Source organism: Schistocerca americana, chromosome 5, assembly GCF_021461395.2.
Source record: "Schistocerca americana isolate TAMUIC-IGC-003095 chromosome 5, iqSchAmer2.1, whole genome shotgun sequence".
Lineage (NCBI taxonomy): Eukaryota > Metazoa > Arthropoda > Insecta > Orthoptera > Acrididae > Schistocerca > Schistocerca americana.
In genome coordinates, this window is record NC_060123.1 from 641,665,811 (window position 1) to 641,684,730 (window position 18,920).

General features: G+C 46.2%; 1 pseudogene; it reads left to right on the top strand.

The window, feature by feature from the left end:
* Positions 1-1,142: 1,142 nt before the first annotated feature.
* Positions 1,143-1,297, top strand: LOC124617175 (annotated as a pseudogene).
* Positions 1,298-18,920: the final 17,623 nt, after the last annotated feature.

The window sequence follows — 18,920 nt, forward strand, 5'->3', positions numbered from 1 at the left end:
GTTCCACGTCTGGACTGACTCCACCTGCTATGCAGACAGAGTACACATTGGCTTTCTTCCCCTCCTTGGCAGCCATGTCCGTAAGGAGCCCCAGAACGCGCCTAACATTGGAGCTCCCAACACCAATAATTCCACCCTTTATGATTGCCCAGATCTTGCAGGCTGAGAGGTGTAGGCGGGATATAAGCCATTGTTAATATGAAATGTTGTACAAGTCCGTCAGAATGTGTCATCACTTTCGTCTGTAAGCTGGTCGTAGGTTATGTTCCAAAAATGAACACCATAGAGACAGAAGTGATAACACCTTCTGCAGGAACTTGTAATGTCTCTTGCAGCGATCTCTCCGCGATATTTTCAGAAATTTTATAAATTATATAACTCGGTACATATCTCGAAATATCTCTTCTTATCTTACCGATTCCTAAACTTTAATATACGATGATTATCAATGCAAAGTAGTTTCAAGCCCTATTATTCCTTGGAGCGTGCATTTACTCCATGGAATAGCTTCTCTGCTATCTATGTTTTCTCTTATGAAAAGAAGGATGGAGATCTTGCCGATTTGCCGTGAAAGAACGAAGATGTATATGTATGTATTGTTGAGCTGGTCGCAATCTTGATCAGATTCTGTATGAGAAGGAATTTAATACATGAACTAAACTAAAGTAAGTGTGTTCGCGTATTATTTAACTGATTATTATTGACAGTGTCTGCTTACTACGCTGTGTTGCATGGGATCAGTGGGGAACGTCTGATTTACACTGGACGAACCTGCCGTTTTGTATGCTCAAGATATCCAGCTTATTACTTTCAATAAATAGGCTAACACGGTCTTACCAGCAGATCTCCGGTCTTCCCCATGTGATCACTGAAAGTTAATAATTATTACAAATGTTTTCAGGAGATCGACTGACAATTTTCATCGCACCGAGACTTCGAAATTGCTTCACTGCCTTATGGAATATAAGTTAAGCTCAATTTAATCAGGATAGAACAGTATTGAACTGTGTGAATGTGATATGCCTGCTTTGTGAATGAAAATTCCCTTAATATACGCATGTTTTTTACTATCCTGATCAGTGAAGCTAAATCAGGCCGGTGTGAGAGAGGTTTTTAAATTTTAGATCCCACAAAAATATTAAATTTGGCGACCGTGGATCACTCGGCTCGTGGGTCGATGAAGAACGCAGCAAAGTGCGCGTCGACATGTGAACTGCAGGACACATGAACATCAACGTTTCGAACGCACATTGCGGTCCATGGATTCCGTTCCCGGGCCACGTCTGGCTGAGGTTCCTTCTGGTCTCACAAATCCGTTACGTCTTCTGTCCGGTACGCCAATGCGACGCCTGTCCTCCGTGCCGTGTCCCATGTTCCTGTTCGATCAGTTTTGCCGCAGTTCAGCAAGACATCGATGAAGAAAATTTTTCAGAAGATTGTAAAAATTTGCATGTGTAAAGATGTTTTTTGGCTATGAGGCAGATTTTATCTTTCCTATGAATTCTAGAATATCTCTCAAATTTCTAAATTATTCTGTCTTTCCTATCATCTGTGATACCTAGTTGGGGTCTAAGCCTCCAGGTTTTCCGGGGTTTCCCCGTGAAGGCCAGTTCCTGAATAGGTAGACCTGATTAACAACTATATAAGTCCATCTTCCCTGGTTGTGTATGTGGGATGCGGGTATGCCCCAGTACACGTGAAAGCAACAACTAGGTATCTAGATAACGAAGATCGGTGTTACCTATATCAAATCTCTTTCAATTCTTGTAATCAAAAAATCTTACTAACTTCTTAAAATTTATAGGAACGTATGTTCCACAAATTCTAACGAGTTAGCTAAGCCAATAGTTAGCTCGCAAAGTGGATACATATCAACCTGACCATCATTTTGCAGGTCAATGCTCAAGCATGTGCAGTGCAAGACGTTACTGATTTGTTTGACTGATGGAGCTGCTAAGTGCTACACCACCTCCTGCACTCTCCTGACTTAAGCCCTCGTAAGTTCAACTCGATTCCTAAACTGAATAGACCGCGCCGCTCCAACTGTCAACACAACTGGCACAGCTAAGAGTATCCTACGACTTCCACATCGCTGGCAACGGGTTATGCAAAATGCTGGTGACTACTTTGAAGGTCAGTAAAACTTTGAAACGCGTATATATTTTGTACGAGCTGTAAATAAATAGTTGCCACTATTAAAGTTCCAACCCTCATATATACTGAAGGACATTGATTATTTGCGTGTTGCTATTTGCTTGCGACGCAGCTTTGTGAATACAAAAAGCTAAGTATTGTCATTTATCTGTTGTAATAAACTCCATTAATACAATTTGCATTCTCTAGCGATCTGAGAAAGCAGGTTTCCTAGGCAACCTGTATTAGACGAGTGGGCAGAACACAATAGAGACTGCTGACGAAATAAGGCTAGAGTATTGCGGGGCTGTAACTAAGCATAATATCAACAATGAAGAAAGGTAACCTCTCCGTTTCTTGAGAGAAGACACAGAAATGGTGATGTTATCTACTGACAAGGGAAACGCTACTGTTCTTTGCCTGCATCATCTTATTTTGGCAAGAAGACGGATTTACTGCAAGACTCAACGTATCGTCGTCTTCAGAAGGATCCAACAGATGCAGTACAACGGAAGACATCCACGTTCCTCGCATCCAGCAAGTTTCCTGAACATCTTAAAAAGACTTTAGAGTACAAGCGCCAGTTCCAACAAGACTCCCCCCCCGGGGGTCCACAACTCTTTTGTGGATACGTGCGTGGCGAGCACAGGGCCCTGAGCCATTGCAGCCTTCCTACTTTCCAGGGCTGCATTTCCTTCCCCCTCCCCCCCTTTCCCCTCCTTGCACCTTCCCCCTCGCCCTCTCCTCCCCCTCTCTTGGTGTCCTTGCTTATGTTCGCCCCTGCTATCCTCCTGGCTCTTTTGGTTTTGCAGTTTAGCTTTGTTGCGTAATCACCTCCTCCTTTTGGCACTCCCTGGTCCCCCTCTGGGGTTTGACCTCCATTACTAAACTTCTCTTCTGTAGTGTGAGCCATTTGGGGAAGAGCACCTTACCTAGTGTCTCCAACGTATGCCCTCCTAGTTCATTCCACCTTTTCTTTCACGTTGTTGTCTGGTGCTAGGGTGCATAGCCAGCACAGTAGCCAGCCCCTGTGGTGGGGTCGCTATGTACTCTTTTGGTTCAGCCCCCTGAACACACAGGGATCACACTTCTGATACCTGAGCTGTGACCTCCTCATGCAAGCCTTGGAGTGGTTGCTCGTCATCATGGAGCATCGGAAGTCCCGGCAATGGCCGCCGTGCCAGACGGCCCTTGTTGTGGCTGGGTGGCGCCCGTGAGGAGAGCCCCTGATCGGAGTGGGTGGTATCAGGGCGGACGCTATGCAGATGAAACGCATATGGGTCCAGAACTCTGGCCGTTCTTCTGCGGCTGTCTCTCTGCGTGGAACTGATTCTTTGAGTGCTGCTTCTCTTGCTCCTTCGGCCTTCCCTTCCATGGCTACCTCCTGGGAAGAGGGCCAGGCCTGGCGGCCAGGGGCGAAACCTTTCCCCCGTTATCTGGTTTGCACCAGGACTGATGGGGATACTTTCACCAATACCAAACCTTTATTCTTTGTGGAACACATTGAAGACAAGTTTGGCGAAGTGGACTCCCTGAGCAAGATGCGGTCGGGTTCGTTGCTGAACAAAACTGCTTCAGCTGTCCAATCTGCAGCCCTTCGTGCCTGTACCCATCTTCGCAAAATTCCTGTGTCCATTACCCCCAACCAGTCTCTAAATATGGTTCAAGGTGTGATTTTTTACAGGGACCTCATCCTTCAAACTGATGAGGAACTTCGGGACAATCTCAGACGGCGGGGTGTTCACTTTGTTCGGCGTGTTCAGAAGGGTCCTAAGGACAATCGCATTGATACTGGTGCCTTTATCCTGGCCTTTGGATATCGATGTGATGTGAAGCCGTACATCCCACCTCCTATGAGGTGTTTTAAGTGCTTGCGTTTTGGACACATGTCTTCCCGCTGTTCACAGGCCCCTCTCTGGTGACTGTGGACGTCCACTCCATGAGGGGAGTCCCTGTGTTCCCTCTCCTGTGTGTGTTAATTGTCATGACAATCATTCTCCACGTTCATCAGATTGCCCCGTATATAAGAAGGAAAAGAAGATACAGGAGTATAATTCCCTTGACCATTTAACCTACACAGAGGCCCATAAGAAGTAAACACGTCTTCACCCTGTGTTCATGACATCTAGTTATGCTTCGGTTACAACTTCACCCCTTCCTCCCCCTTCCTTACCCCCATCCCGGACCCCTCTCCTTCCCCCCTCCCCTGCGGCTCCCACATCTTCTCCTCTGGGAGCTGCTCCCCCTCCCCAGCCGGAGAAGTGTTCCACTCCTTCGGCGTCTGCCGGTGAAGGGCGCCTCTCCCGGGATGCCCCTTCCCGGCACCTTCCAGGCCGCGGTCTGTCGGCCCCCAGGTCGCCCGGTCTCTTTCTGTTCCTGATCTTGCTGCAGCTGGCTCCTTTATGCCACTCAGCCCTCCTCGATCTCAGCCTGAAAAGAAGAAGAAACGTAAGTCCCGGGACAAAGAGCCTCTGGTGTCACCACAGGTCCCATCCCCGGTTTCACAACCGGACTATGACCTGTCGTTCATGGATGTCGCCCCCTCCTTGTCCGTGATGGGTGTTGACCCGGCGATATGACTGGCTTCAGCGTGTTCAGCCACCATTTAAATCATCGTTCTGTGGTTATCCAATGGAATTGTAATGGATACTATCGTCACCTTCCGAAATTGAAATCCCTTATTTCGTCTTACTCTGCAGCTTGTGTGGTTCTACAGGAATCTCATTTTACTGATGCTCAATCACCGACCCTCCGTGGGTTCCATGTTTTCTGTCGAAATCGGGTCGGACCACTGCGGGCTTCTGGTGGCGTTTGTATGTTGGTCCGTACAGCCATTGCTAGCACGTGGATTCCTCTTCAAACTACATTGGAAGCGGTTGCTGTTAGGGTCCACCGGGACTCTGAGGTCACGGTTTGCAATCTTTATCTCCCTCCTGATAGGACTCTTACACCTGCTGCCTTAACTGCCCTTCTTCAGCAACTTCCTCCTCCTGTCCTCCTCCTTGGGGATTTTAATGCTCATCATCCCTTGTGGGGCAGTGCCTTTCCATCTAGACGAGGTCTTCTCATTGGCCAGTTTATTGCAGACCACGACTTGTGCATTCTTAATGATGGCTCCCCTACTCCTTTCAGTGCCGGTCATGGTACCTTTTCTGCCATTGATCTTTCTCTTTCTTCTCCCCCTCTCCTCCCTTTATTACACTGGTCGCCACACGACGACCTTTGTGATAGTGATCATTTCCCGTTGATTCTCTCTCTCCCTTCCCGCTCCCTGATGGACAGGTTACCTCGATGGTCTTTCCAACTCGCCGATTGGCCTCTATACACTGCACTGGTCATGTTTTCTCCCTCTGTCGGGTTGTATTGATGATGTCCTACGTGACGTGTCTGACACGATTGTTCACACTGCTAGTCTTGCTGTCCCACGCTCATCTGGACCATTTCGTCGCTGGCAAGTCCCGTGGTGGAGTATGGCCATTCCCATTGCCATCCGTGATCGCTGTCGAGCTTTGCAACACTTTAAGAGGCACCCTTCCGTAGCCAGCCTTACTAACTTTAAATGCCTTCACGCTAAAGCCCGTTATTTAATCAAACAGAGCAAGTGGATATGTTGGGAACGATTTGTTTCTTCCCTCGGTTCTACTGTCCCTCTGTCACGGGTATGGGCTAACTTCGCTCTCTCCAAGGTTGCCATCGGCAGCCCACCCTCCCAGGCCTTCATCTCCCAGATGGCCTTTGTACGGACCCGTTAGTTCTTGCAGAACATCTTGTGACCCATTTTGCTGTGGCATCAGCATCAACCTCCTATCCGGCTGCTTTCCTTCACCAGAAACAGCGGGCCGAAGCTTCCACCTTATGTTTTACCCCTTGTGAGTCAGAATCTTACAACGAACCTTTTACTGAATGGGAATTTCTTTCTGCTCTATCTTCTGCTCATACAGCCCCTGGCCCACACTCCATTCATAACCAACTGCTCCAACATCTCAGTGCTCCACAACAGCAACATCTTCTTCAGGTCCTTCCTGTCCTTAAGCCTGGCAAGAACCCCCATTTGTTGACAGCTATCGGCCAATTACTCTGACCAATGTTGTTTGTAAGTTACTCGAATGGATAGTAGCCTGTTGGCTCAATTGGGTCCTCGAATCTCGGATCTATTGTCCCCTTACCAGTGTGGCTTCCGAGAGGGACAGTCTCCAATCGATCATTTACTTCGCTTGGAATCTGCAGTTCGGCAGGCTTTTTCCCAGCGCCGCCATTTGGTTGCAGTATTTTTTGACCTTCGCAAGGCCTATGACACAGCCTAGCACCATCACGTCTTTCTTACCCTTCATCTGTGGGGTCTTTGGGCCCACTCCCGATTTTTATCCGCCAGTCATTCAGGGTTCGGGTTGGTACAGTTTTTAGTTCTCCACGGGCCCAGGAGACGGGCATCCCACAGGGTTCTGTCTTGAGTGTCCTTCTTTTCCTCATTGCTATCAATGGACTTGTGGCCTCTGCCGGTCCTTTAATCACCCCTGCCCTGCATTTGGGTTCGTTCCTCTTTGATGGCCTCTGCAGAGCAGCATCTCCAGGGAGCTATACGGCGTGCCTCTGCATGGACCCTCTCACATGGGTTTCAATTCTCTCCTCTAAAATCGCGGGTGGTCCACTTCTGTCGCCGTACTACGATCCACCCTGATCCCAAGCTCTATCTCGACGCGCAACGATTGCCTGTGGTCCCATAGTTTCGTTTCCTGGGTCTTCTTTTCGACAAGAAGCTCACTTGACTGCCCCATATCAGACTTCTGAAGGTAGGATGCCTCCGTAAACTCACTGTCCTTCGCTTCCTTGCCCACTCCTCTTGGGGTGGGGACCATTCCCTCCTTCTCCGCCTTTATCATGCTCTAGTTCTGTCTCGCTAGGACTATGGTTGTCAAGTTTATGGTTCAGCTGCTCCTTCCACACTGCACGTGCTGGATCCAGACCACCATCGTGGTATCCGTTTGGCCACCGGTGCCTTCTCTACTAGCCCTGTTGATAGTCTTCTGGTTGAAGCTGGGATCCCCTCCCCCCCCCCTCTTCCTGTTCGGCGGTCCCAGCTTCTGGTGTCTTATGCACTCGCTATCCATTCCCCTCCCGCTCATCCTTCCTATTCTATCCTGTTCCCAGACCATGGACGTCGCCCACCAGATTCCCGCCCTCGGGCGGGTTTACCGGTGGGGCTCCACCTTGTGTCTCTTTGCCGTGATTTTCAGCTTCCTTCTTTGTCCTGTCTTCCTCGCTCCCTCCCCTCCACCCCCCCTCCCCTTGGTTAGTTCCTCGGCCTCGAATTCGGATGAATCTCCGCCGAGGTCCGAAAGATTCCATCCCCCCTATGGTGTTCCGTTTCTTTTTCCGCCGAATTTTATGGGAATTTCTGGATGCTGTTGTTTTTTACACTGATGGCTCTAAATTTGCTGATCATGTGGGGTATGCCTTCACGTCCTCTGTTGGAACGGAAAATCATCTGCTGCCACCTACATGTGGGGTGTTTACTGCGGAATTGATGGCAATTTCCCAGGCCCTTACCTTTATTAAACAGTCCCAACACAACCGCGTTTTGTTATGTACAGACTCAATGAGTGGCCTTCTGGCTATTGATCGGTGGTTTTCGGGCCATCCCTTGGTATCTGCCATCCATAACCATCTCGTGATATTCACCGTGCTGCCTGTTCTATTGACTTCCTTTGGGTCCCTGGCCATGTGGGTATCCCGAGTAATGAGCTCGCTGATCGTTTGGCTGGGGGAGCAGTCAGTTACCCCCCCGTTTTCTGTAACCCCTCCTGCAGCGGATTTACGGCTTCACATCAAATCCCACTTCGCACGGTCATGGGCCAATTCTTGGGAGGCTACTCCCCTGTCTGATAAACTTCGTGCGATTAAGGTGACACCAGGCCTGTGGCGCTCTTCCTTTCGCCTCTCCTGAAAGGACTCGATCACACTGTGTCGTCTCCGCATTGGCCATACCAGGCTGACCCATGGCTTTCTTATGCGTGTTGAGCCACCCCCACTTTGTGGTTGTGGAGCCTTCCAGTCAGTAGCCCACATTTTGGCTGAATGCCCCCTTCTTTTGGCTCTGCGTGCTAAGTATAGACTCCCCAACACTTTACCTTTGATGTTGGCTGACGATTCCCCGATGGTCTCTTTGGTTCTCGGTTTCCTCCGGGAAAGTGGTTTTTATTCTCAGTTTTAAGGTTTTAATCTCTCTGTGGTGTTGGGGCAGGGCGGTGAGTGTTGGGGTATCTCCCACTGTAAGCTGTGTTTGGAGATTCCCGACTCACCTCCCTGACCGAGATCCTGTTTTCTTCCCCTTTTACTCTGTTTTTACCCTTTTTTTTAAGGATTGATTAGTCTCCTTTTCCCATACGTACTTCTCCATTCTCGCGGTTGCACCTTTTAAGTCGCAGGTGGTCTTGCCTCTGCTGCTTCAGCATAGCGTTGGGTTCGTTCTCTTACTGACTTCCCTCATTTTCTACATCTACTACATCTACATTGATACTCCGCAAGCCACCCAACGGTGTGTGGCGGAGGGCACTTTACGTGCCACTGTCATTACCTCCCTTTCCTGTTCCAGTCGCGTATGGTTCGCGGGAAGAACGACTGTCTGAAAGCCTCCGTGCGCGCTCTAATCTCTCTAATTTTACATTCGTGATCTCCTCGGGAGGTATAAGTAGGGGGAAGCAATATATTCGATACCTCATCCAGAAACGCACCCTCTCGAAACCTGGACAGCAAGCTACACCGCGATGCAGAGCGCCTCTCTTGCAGAGTCTGCCACTTGAGTTTATTGAACATCTCCGTAACGCTATCACGGTTACCAAATAACCCGGTGACGAAACGCGCCGCTCTTCTTTGGATCTTTTCTATCTCCTCCGTCAACCCGACCTGGTACGGATCCCACACTGATGAGCAATACTCAAGTATAGGTCGAACGAGTGTTTTGTAAGCCACCTCCTTTGTTGATGGACTACATTTTCTAAGCACTTTCCCAATGAATCTCAACCTGGTACCCGCCTTACCAACAATTAATTTTATATGATCATTCCACTTCAAATCGTTCCGTACGCATACTCCCAGATATTAAGGACAGATGTGCTGAATATAGACGTCACACCAGATTAGGTCAGCCAGAAAAGTCTGCTGTGGTTGAACGCTGTGTTGATACACGACACAGTATGAACTACGGAGAGATAAAGATCCTTTCGTTCGTCTCAACCTACTGGAACCCCATTATTAAAGAAGCAGTTGCAATACATATAAGTAACGACCTGATTAACAGAGATACGGGATTTCAACTCAGCAAGGCAGGAGAACCGGCATTGGCGGTACTGAGGCATGATCGGCCGCAGACGAACGAATCAGAGGCAACACGTATGGGGAATCGGAGTCCGCACACTTAACGCTGGGGACCAACACACTGCCCGCGTGCACGCTGGACCGCGATTTGCAGCGCGCTTTTCCCGCGTCGCGCATGCGAATACCGTGGCGCTTCTCTCCGAGAGGGGACTCCAGATGTCGCAGAACTATGTTTCGTCTACGATGACGTTACAGCACGCTCCATGGCGCCTGCGCTTTTCTCGTGAGTCCTCCTGTATATCGGCGAGCCACTGCAGCAACACGTCACTAAGCACCTGATGATGACGAGTAGCTCTCTCGCTGAAATATTGTACAGCTTCCACAAAATTTTCCGACACGACGCCCGTGAACCACAGAAGCAAGTCCAATGCTCGATTCGAGAGAGATCTGGTGATCGAGCAGGCCAAAGCAACATGTCGACACTCTATAGAGCGCAAGTGAGACCGATACAGAATGATAATGACATCGCCAGAATAATACGTAATCCCGATGACTGGAACACAATAAATAGCGTAGCCGATATTGTATCGAACACTCTGCACGGAGAATACAAGCGCCAAAACCCATATGGAAGGAGCCGTAGACAAGCACAAACAACACAACAGACCACATGGGAGGACACAAACACGACCACAAATTCCGACACGGAGGAAGGAACACGAAGTGAACATGACTCAGAAGGGATCAACATATAAGGGACCAAAACCAACAATGTATGACACTGCATGCCACAACTCAGTCACAAACAACACAACAATCATAAAACAAATAAACCCCGCACCACATACTAAGGCTGCAGTAATAAGGTAATGACGCTTAGGAGCAGAAGGCTCGAAGAACTTTTATTCCGACGCTCCTTCTCCCCAATGGCATCCTGCATAGTGTTGAAAGTATACTGCACACAAGCTGTAATGCATTTCTCGTCTTATTGTGTGCAGACAGAAGTATATTCCCTTCTCTGTTCAAAGCTATAATCAATGAATTTCATATATCTGAATGTATTAAGTTATTAAAGGAATAATGCATTCAAGTAGCCATGAACTATATTCGATTTCTACTAACAAGTTACAAACATAAGTGTATTTCTGATGTGAAGCTAAAATTCATGTATTCCATATATGAAGTGCTCAATCAGCATTTAATCTGTATAATCTGTGTAAACATACATTAGCGCAAACCATTTCAGATGGGAATAGCTCGAGGTTGTAACGAGACCTTCTAATCTGAAATAGATAGAAATAGGCCATTACTAACCAACATGCTACTTAGACTGTATTACTCATCCAAATAAAGCATATCACTTTCCTCTATTTATTACAAATTATTTTTAACCCGCTCATTGTGTTACATTTTCTTTTTTTTTTCTATTTCTTTGACATTTGCATTGTATAAATTATATTCTCATCAACTAGGTAGTACCAAATTATGTGGAACCATTTTAACAATTTTTAAGCATTCAATTCGCTGTAACCTCAGAGAAATCTTTATATCTTATATTCTTTATATTATTTTAAAAAAAAGAAAGCATTAACAGTTGCATACCAATAGGACTGCAACAATCAGAAGTCTTTGCTATTAGATTCAGAAGCATCCGACCCACCTTACATTTCAAGGCGGTGGGTTACTCTGTACTGTTAATGAAATAAATAAATAAATAATAAATAAATCTACAGAGCATATCGGGTTAGATGGGCAAGCGTTATTTTGTTGGAAAACACCCCTGGAATGCTGCTCATGAACGGTAGCATAAGAGGTCGAATCACCAGATCGCCGTACAAATTTGTAGTCAGAGAGCGTGAGAGTGCTCCTATTGTCATACAAAAGCGCACCCCACACCATAATTCCAGGTTCAGGTCCTGTGTGTCTAGTACCAACGGAATCGCAAACGGTGGTTCAATAATGGTTCAAATGGCTCTGAGCACTATGGGACTTAACATATGAGGTCATCAGTCCCCTAGAACTTAGAACTACTTAAACCTAACTAACCTAAGGACATCACACACATCCATGCCCGAGGCAGGATCCGAACCTGCGACCGTAGCGGTCGCGCAGTTCCAGACTGAAGCGCCTAGACCGCTCTGCCACATCGGCCGGCTCAAACGGTGGTGATCTTGGGTTAGTGAAAAGTACGTTGCAGGGCGCCAGGCTCGGAGCTGTCCTGGAAATAAGAGAGTTGTTAAAGTTCGTTGAGCCACTGTGGTGGCAACTGCTGCCCAAATTTCTGCTGCAGATGCGGTATAATGCGTCAGAGCCACAAGCCGAACACGATGGTCTTTTGGCCGTTCGGAGTCCGGTCTTCTCGCGACTATACATTCTTGTGACCACCGCTGCCAGCAATACATTCCCGCAGTATCGCAGAAGGAATAACCAGGTTCTCGTAGCGTTATTACATGACCTCATTCAAACTCAGTGGGCTGTCGATGATACCGTCTTTGTCACCTTGAAGGCATTCTTGACTAACATCAACTCACCACGCCCAATCTCAAAGGTAACGAACGCTTACGACTGTTACTGAGAGTATTTAACGCAATTCTAATATGCATCCATTAACGCCACTCTTATGCGATTGGCGCTAAATTTGAGGAGACATCATCTTTTAGATGTAAAAACGCACCTGCCAACTTTCGTTTATGTCGTACAACTCATTCTTGGTGTTGCGATTTTTTCTTCCGTCAATGTATGTGACTTCGCTAATATGCGCTGAAAATGTGCCCCTTCTGTACAAAATATTGACCCAGAAATAATTACTAACGTTATCTCACTGCCTTGTAACGTAAATATTCAGAAGTAAGCAGATGCTTTCTTTGAGCCACGTGACAGAAATGCGGTCATGAAAAAAAAATGTTTGAATGATTTTAAGATCGCTGTTGCCCATGGTACCGACCTAGCACGACTGTGAAGTGTGGATGTGACATCCCTTATAGGCAGACATCTGTAGTGAGCATGTAAGACCTGACACTGTAAGCCCAACGCATATTCATAATAAAACATTTAATGTAACAGTCGCACCGAACAAGACTTTGAACAGATTGAATAAAAAAATCGACCAACCAGTGCTGACTTTTTAAAAATTTATTCTGGATTACACAGTTTCTGTTTCGCAGCCATGTTTAAGATTTTTGATAACCTCTAACAGGAAGTCTAGTAGTCCTGGTAATGCTGACTTACTTTACATGCTGTATAGGCATGAAAAGAGTTTAAAATATTCCTACTGTTAGCAGTTGCTTTCACTGTGACTTATAAGTCCGCTGAGGGAAGAATTCACTGCAAATATCATTCTCAAATGAAAGGCTGTCGGAAGAATGTATATAAGGGCACATGTGTCACCCAGGTATTGTGTTGTGTTCACAAATGAGTGTGAGAGGAAAATAAAGATGCTTTAATGAATTTCCTGATTATTAATACGCAAATCAATGGCCAATGACCAAAACTGAATTTTCAATTCTCCTATGATGGGCTGCGTGCTGTGCAATCCACGATTAATGAAAATCAGAACAAAAATAAAACTCAATACAAATCAACAGTTAAATTATCTCCTCAACCTCGCAATAATAATGTGACTAACCTCTCAATAAAATTGTGACTCACATATAACCTTTCAATAATTAACTGACTGTGAATCTAAACGGGTAAATCTGGACGTCAGCAATGCTGCGTCATGGCACTGAAAAGTCATTCTGAATCAACTGAAAATTCTCATCTCAGTTATGTCGCCAGATAACGCGTGTATGTCTGCTCATATGAGAAATTTTTCTGGCACAGCCCTGTGCAATGCTGGCCACTAGATTTGTTATGTATAAAAAGAAACAAGTGATGTTTCTTTACGATAATCGGGATGACCATGGATAGGAGAAATTAGTAAAATCTTTAAATTCAGAAGATTGATTGTCAAAAGTTATTTTTATAAGAAAGACTATTATTAAAAGATTTTTTAAAAAACATTTACATGGGACTTGATATATCAATAGTACAAAATCACTTGCAAATTACATATGCGCGCGGCTATAAATAGTAATTTTTGGTTTTACCTACAATCTACATCTACATGATTACTCTGCAATTCACATTTAAGTGCTTGGCAGAGAGTTCATCGAACCACAATCGTACTATCTCTTTGCCATTCCACTCCCGAACAGCGCGCGGGAAAAACGAACACCTAAACCTTTCTGTTCGAGCTCTGATTTCTCTTATTTTATTTTGATGATCACTCCTACCCATGTGGGTTGGGCCCAACAAAATATTTTCGCATTCGGAAGAGAAAGTTGGTGACTGAAATTTCGTAAATAGATCTCGCCGCGACGAAAAACGTCTTTGCTTTAATGACTTCCATCGCAACTCGCGTATCATATCTGCCACACTCTCTCCCCTATTACGTGATAATACAAAACGAGCTGCCCTTTTTTGCACCCTTTCGATGTCCTCCGTCAATCCCGCCTGGTAAGGATCCCACACCGCACAGCAATATTCTAACAGAGGACGAACGAGTGTAGTGTAAGCTGTCTCTTTAGTGGACTTGTTGCATCTTCTAAGAGTCCTGCCAATGAAACGCAACCTTTGGCTCGCCTTCCCCACAATATTGTCTTTGTGGTCTTTCCAACTCAAGTTGTTCATAATTTTTACACCCAGGTACTTAGTTGAATTGACAGCCTTGAGAATTGTACTATTTATCGAGTAATCGAATTCCAACGGATTTCTTTTGGAACTCATGTGGATCACCTCACACTTTTCGTTATTTAGCGTCAACTGCCACCTGCCACACCATACACCAATCTTTTCTAAATCGCTTTGCAACTGATACTGGTCTTCGGATGACCTTACTAGACGGTAAATTACAGCATCATCTGCGAACAACCTACAGGGTCTTTCAAAAATGACCGGTATATTTGAAACGGCAATAAAAACTAAACGAGCAGCGATAGAAATACACCGTTTGTTGCAATATGCTTGGGACAACAGTACATTTTCAGGCAGACAAACTTTCGAAATTACAGTAGTTACAATTTTCAACAACAGATGGCGCTGCGGTCTGGGAAACTCTATAGTACGATATTTTCCACATATCCACCATGCGTAGCAATAATATGGCGTAGTCTCTGAATGAAATTACCCGAAACCGTTGACAACGTGTCTGGCGGAATGGCTTCACATGCAGATAAGATGTACTGCTTCAGCTGTTCAATTGTTTCTGGATTCTGGCGGTACACCTGGTCTTTCAAGCGTCCCCACAGAAAGAAGTCACAGGGGTTCACGTCTGGCGAATAGGGAGGCCAATCCACGCCGCCTCCTGTATGTTTCGGATAGCCCAAAGCAATCACACGATCATCGAAATATTCATTCAGGAAATTAAAGACGTCGGCCGTGCGAGGTGGCCGGGCACCATCTTGCATAAACCACGAGGTGTTCGCAGTGTCGTCTAAGGCAGTTTGTACCGCCACAAATTCACGAAGAATGTCCAGATAGCGTGATGCAGTAATCGTTTCGGATCTGAAAAATGGGCCAATGATTCCTTTGGAAGAAATGGAGGCCCAGACCAGTACTTTTTGAGGATGCAGGGACGATGGGACCGCAACATGGGGCTTTTCGGTTCCCCATATGCGCCAGTTCTGTTTATTGACGAAGCCGTCCAGGTAAAAATAAGCTTCGTCAGTAAACCAAATGCTGCCCACATGCATATCGCCATCATCAATCCTGTGCACTATATCGTTAGCGAATGTCTCTCGTGCAGCAATGGTAGCGGCGCTGAGGGGTTGCCGCATTTGAATTTTGTATGGATAGAGGTGAAAACTCTGGCGCATGAGACGATACGTGGACGTTGGCGTCATTTGGACCACAGCTGCAACACGGCGAACGGAAACCCGAGGCCGCTGTTGGATCACCTGCTGCACTAGCTGAGCGTTGCCCTCTGTGGTTGCCGTACACGGTCGCCCTACCTTTCCAGCACGTTCATCCGTCACGTTCCCAGTCCGTTGAAATTTTTCAAACAGATCCTTTATTGTATCGCTTTTCGGTCCTTTGGTTACATTAAACCTCCGTTGAAAACTTCGTCTTGTTGCAACAACACTGTGTTCTAGGCGGTGGAATTCCCACACCAGAAAAATCCTCTGTTCTAAGGAATAAACCATGTTGTCTACAGCACACTTGCACGTTGTGAACAGCACACGCTTACAGCAGAAAGACGACGTACAGAATGGCGCACCCACAGACTGCGTTGTCTTCTATATCTTTCACATCACTTGCAGTGCCATCTGTTGTTGAAAATTGTAACTACTGTAATTTCGAAAGTTTGTCCACCTGAAAATGTACTGTTGTCCCAAGCATATTGCAACAAACGGTGTATTTCTATCGCTGCTCGTTTAGGTTTTATTGCCGTTTCAAATATACTGGTCATTTTTGAAACACCCTGTAAGAGATTGTTACCCAGGTCATTTATATAGATCAGGAACAGCAGAGGTCCTAGGACGCTTCCCTGGGGAACTCCTGATGTCACTTCAGTTTTACTCGATGATTTGCCGTCTATTACTACGAACTGCGACCTTCCTGACAGGAAATCACGAATCCAGTCGCACAACTGAGACGATACCCCGTAGACCCGCAGCTTGATTAGATGTCGCTTGTGAGGAACGGTGTCAAAAGCTTTCCGGAAATCTAGAAATACGGAATCAATTTGAGATCCCCAGTCGATAGCGGCCATTACTTCGTGCGAATAAAGAGCTAGCTGCGTTGCACAAGAACGATGTTTTCTGAAACCATGCTGATTACGTATCAATAGATCGTTCCCTTCGAGGTGATTCATAATGTTTGAATACAGTATATGCTCCAAAACCCTACTGCAAACCGACGTCAATGATATAGGTCTGTAGTTCGATGGATTACTCCTACTACCCTTCTTAAACACTGGTGCGACCTCCGCAATTTTCCAATCTGTAGGTACAGATCTATCGGTGAGCGAGCGGTTGTATATGATTGCCAAGTAGGGAGCTATTGTATCAGCGTAATCTGAAAGGAACCTAATCGGTATACAATCTGGACCTGAAGACTTGCCCGTATCAAGCGATTTGAGTTGCTTCGCATCCCCTAAGGTATCTACATCTGAGAAACTCATGCTAGCCTTATACTACATCGTTCAGGCACCGCCACCGCTCTCCACGACCGGCCCTAGCAACTCCATACAAGACATTAGCGCTCTCTGTGAGCTACACAAGTCGACAACTGCTCTCTAAGAGCGACCTGACCCAACCACCCGACTGCGAGCTGCTGCTACTACTACTACTGCTGCTGCTGCCGACACTGCTCTCTGGTCTGCGATTCTATTGTAGGTTACACATCGCAAGCAGCGCATGAGCAATCCATCGAAATTGCATCTGCTCGAGTGCACTAGCAATATATTCCTTAGTCATGGACCTCTTACAATACAAGCAATATTAAATTACTGGGAGCATGGAAAAGAGAAACACCAACGTTGTACCACGAGCACAGAACAGGATCTACCTCTCTGAACAACGGAAGTTGAGTCTGTACATTACTTAAGACAGACATGTAGACTTAGTTGCAAACAAAATATTATACCAGGCAGCGAGAACATGCTGTGGTCTCACCAGAATTCTCGTAGAATGTAGCATGAGAATGGCCATTGGAGCATAATCTTAGTTCAAATTCACACAGCTCCAACATGTGCCGAAAAGCGGGAAACACCAGTTGTTCGGAGCAAGGCGGAAACAGAAGCGGAATGAATAACGCTACGTCTGCCACGGGGCACGCTAACATGTGGTTCTGCACCTACTGGCCAGCTGAACCTAGCTCAAGCGTATCGCCTGTAGACACACCTACAGTTTTCCAGTTAAAGACTATGGTATGCTTAGCAATCGATAATCTGGGTGCAGATTGTCTTTGCAACAGCTTAGCGACTCAGAACTTTGGAAAATAATAATTTGATAGGTGCCAGATGAACATCTTCCATTATTAGTAGAAATATAAGATATGATTATAAGCTGCCAGTTCAGAGAATACAATGACTTCACTAGCGCTAGTTTATCCTTTTGTGGTTGATGCGATACATCTGTACCACTAAATAATACGCAGTTTTCAGCATTGGGGCATCTGTAACTCTTATCTTTCTAGTGCTAGCACGTAGCAAGATGCTTTCGGAACTTGGAGAAAAGTACGACAGATCACACATAGGTGGGGATACATAGAAGGCTGTGACCGATCAAATAGGACGGTGTGTGTTTATACGCATAGGTGGCAAAGCACGCCTCACTGCTTAATCGAACTTTAACTAACGTACGCTAAGGACAACACACACACGCACACACACACACACACACACACACACACACACACACACACACGCCCGAGGGAGTGCTCGAACCCGCGCGAGCTGTGGGAAGGCTCCTAAGACCACGTGGCTACACCGCGCGGTTGGTTCAAATGGCTCTGACAAGGGAACCTCCCCATCGCACCCCTCTCAGATTTAGTTATAAGTTGGCACAGTGCATAGGCCTCGGAAAACTGAACACAGATCAATCGAGAAAACAGGAAGAAGTTGTGTGGAACCATGAAAAAAATAAGCAAAATATACAAACTGAGTAGTCCATGCTCAAGATAGCCAACATCTAGGGTAATGTGTGATCAGGAGCGCCGTGGTCCCGTGGTTAGCGTGAGCAGCTGCGGAACGAGAGGTCCTTCGTTCAAGTCCTCCCTCGAGTGAGAAGTTTAATTTTTATTTTCAGTTTATGTGACAAACTCTTATGTTTTCATCACTTTTTTGGAGTGATTATCACATCCACAAGAAAACCTAAATCGGGCAAGGTAGAAGAATCGTTTTACCCATTCGCCAAGTGTACAAGTTAGGTGGGTCGACAACATATTCCTGTCATGTGACGCACATGCCGTCACCAGTGTCGCATAGAATATATCATACGTGTTTTCCTGTGGAGGAGTCGGTTGAACCTATGACCTTGCGAACAAGTGTTTTCGGTTGCCGTTGGAGAGGCACGTCCTTTTGTCTACTAATAGCACGGTTTTGCGGTGCGGTCGCAGAACACAGACAGTAAACTTATTACAGTGAACAGGGACGTCAATGAACGAACGGACAGATCATAAGTTTGTGAAAATAAAAAAAGTAAATTTTTCACTCGAGGGAAGACTTGAACCCAGGCCATCCCGTTCCGCAGCTGCTCACGCTAACCACGGGACCACGGCACTCCTGAGCTTACACTGTCCTTGATGTTGCCTATCTTCCGCATGGACTACTCAGTTTGTATATTTTGCTTATTTTTTTCATAGTTCCACACAACTTCCTCCTGTTTTCTCGATTGATCTGTGTTCAGTTTTTCAAGGCCTATCCAGTGTTGCAATTTATAACTAAATCTGAGGGGGGTGCGATGGGGAGGTTCCCTTGTGAGCACTATGGG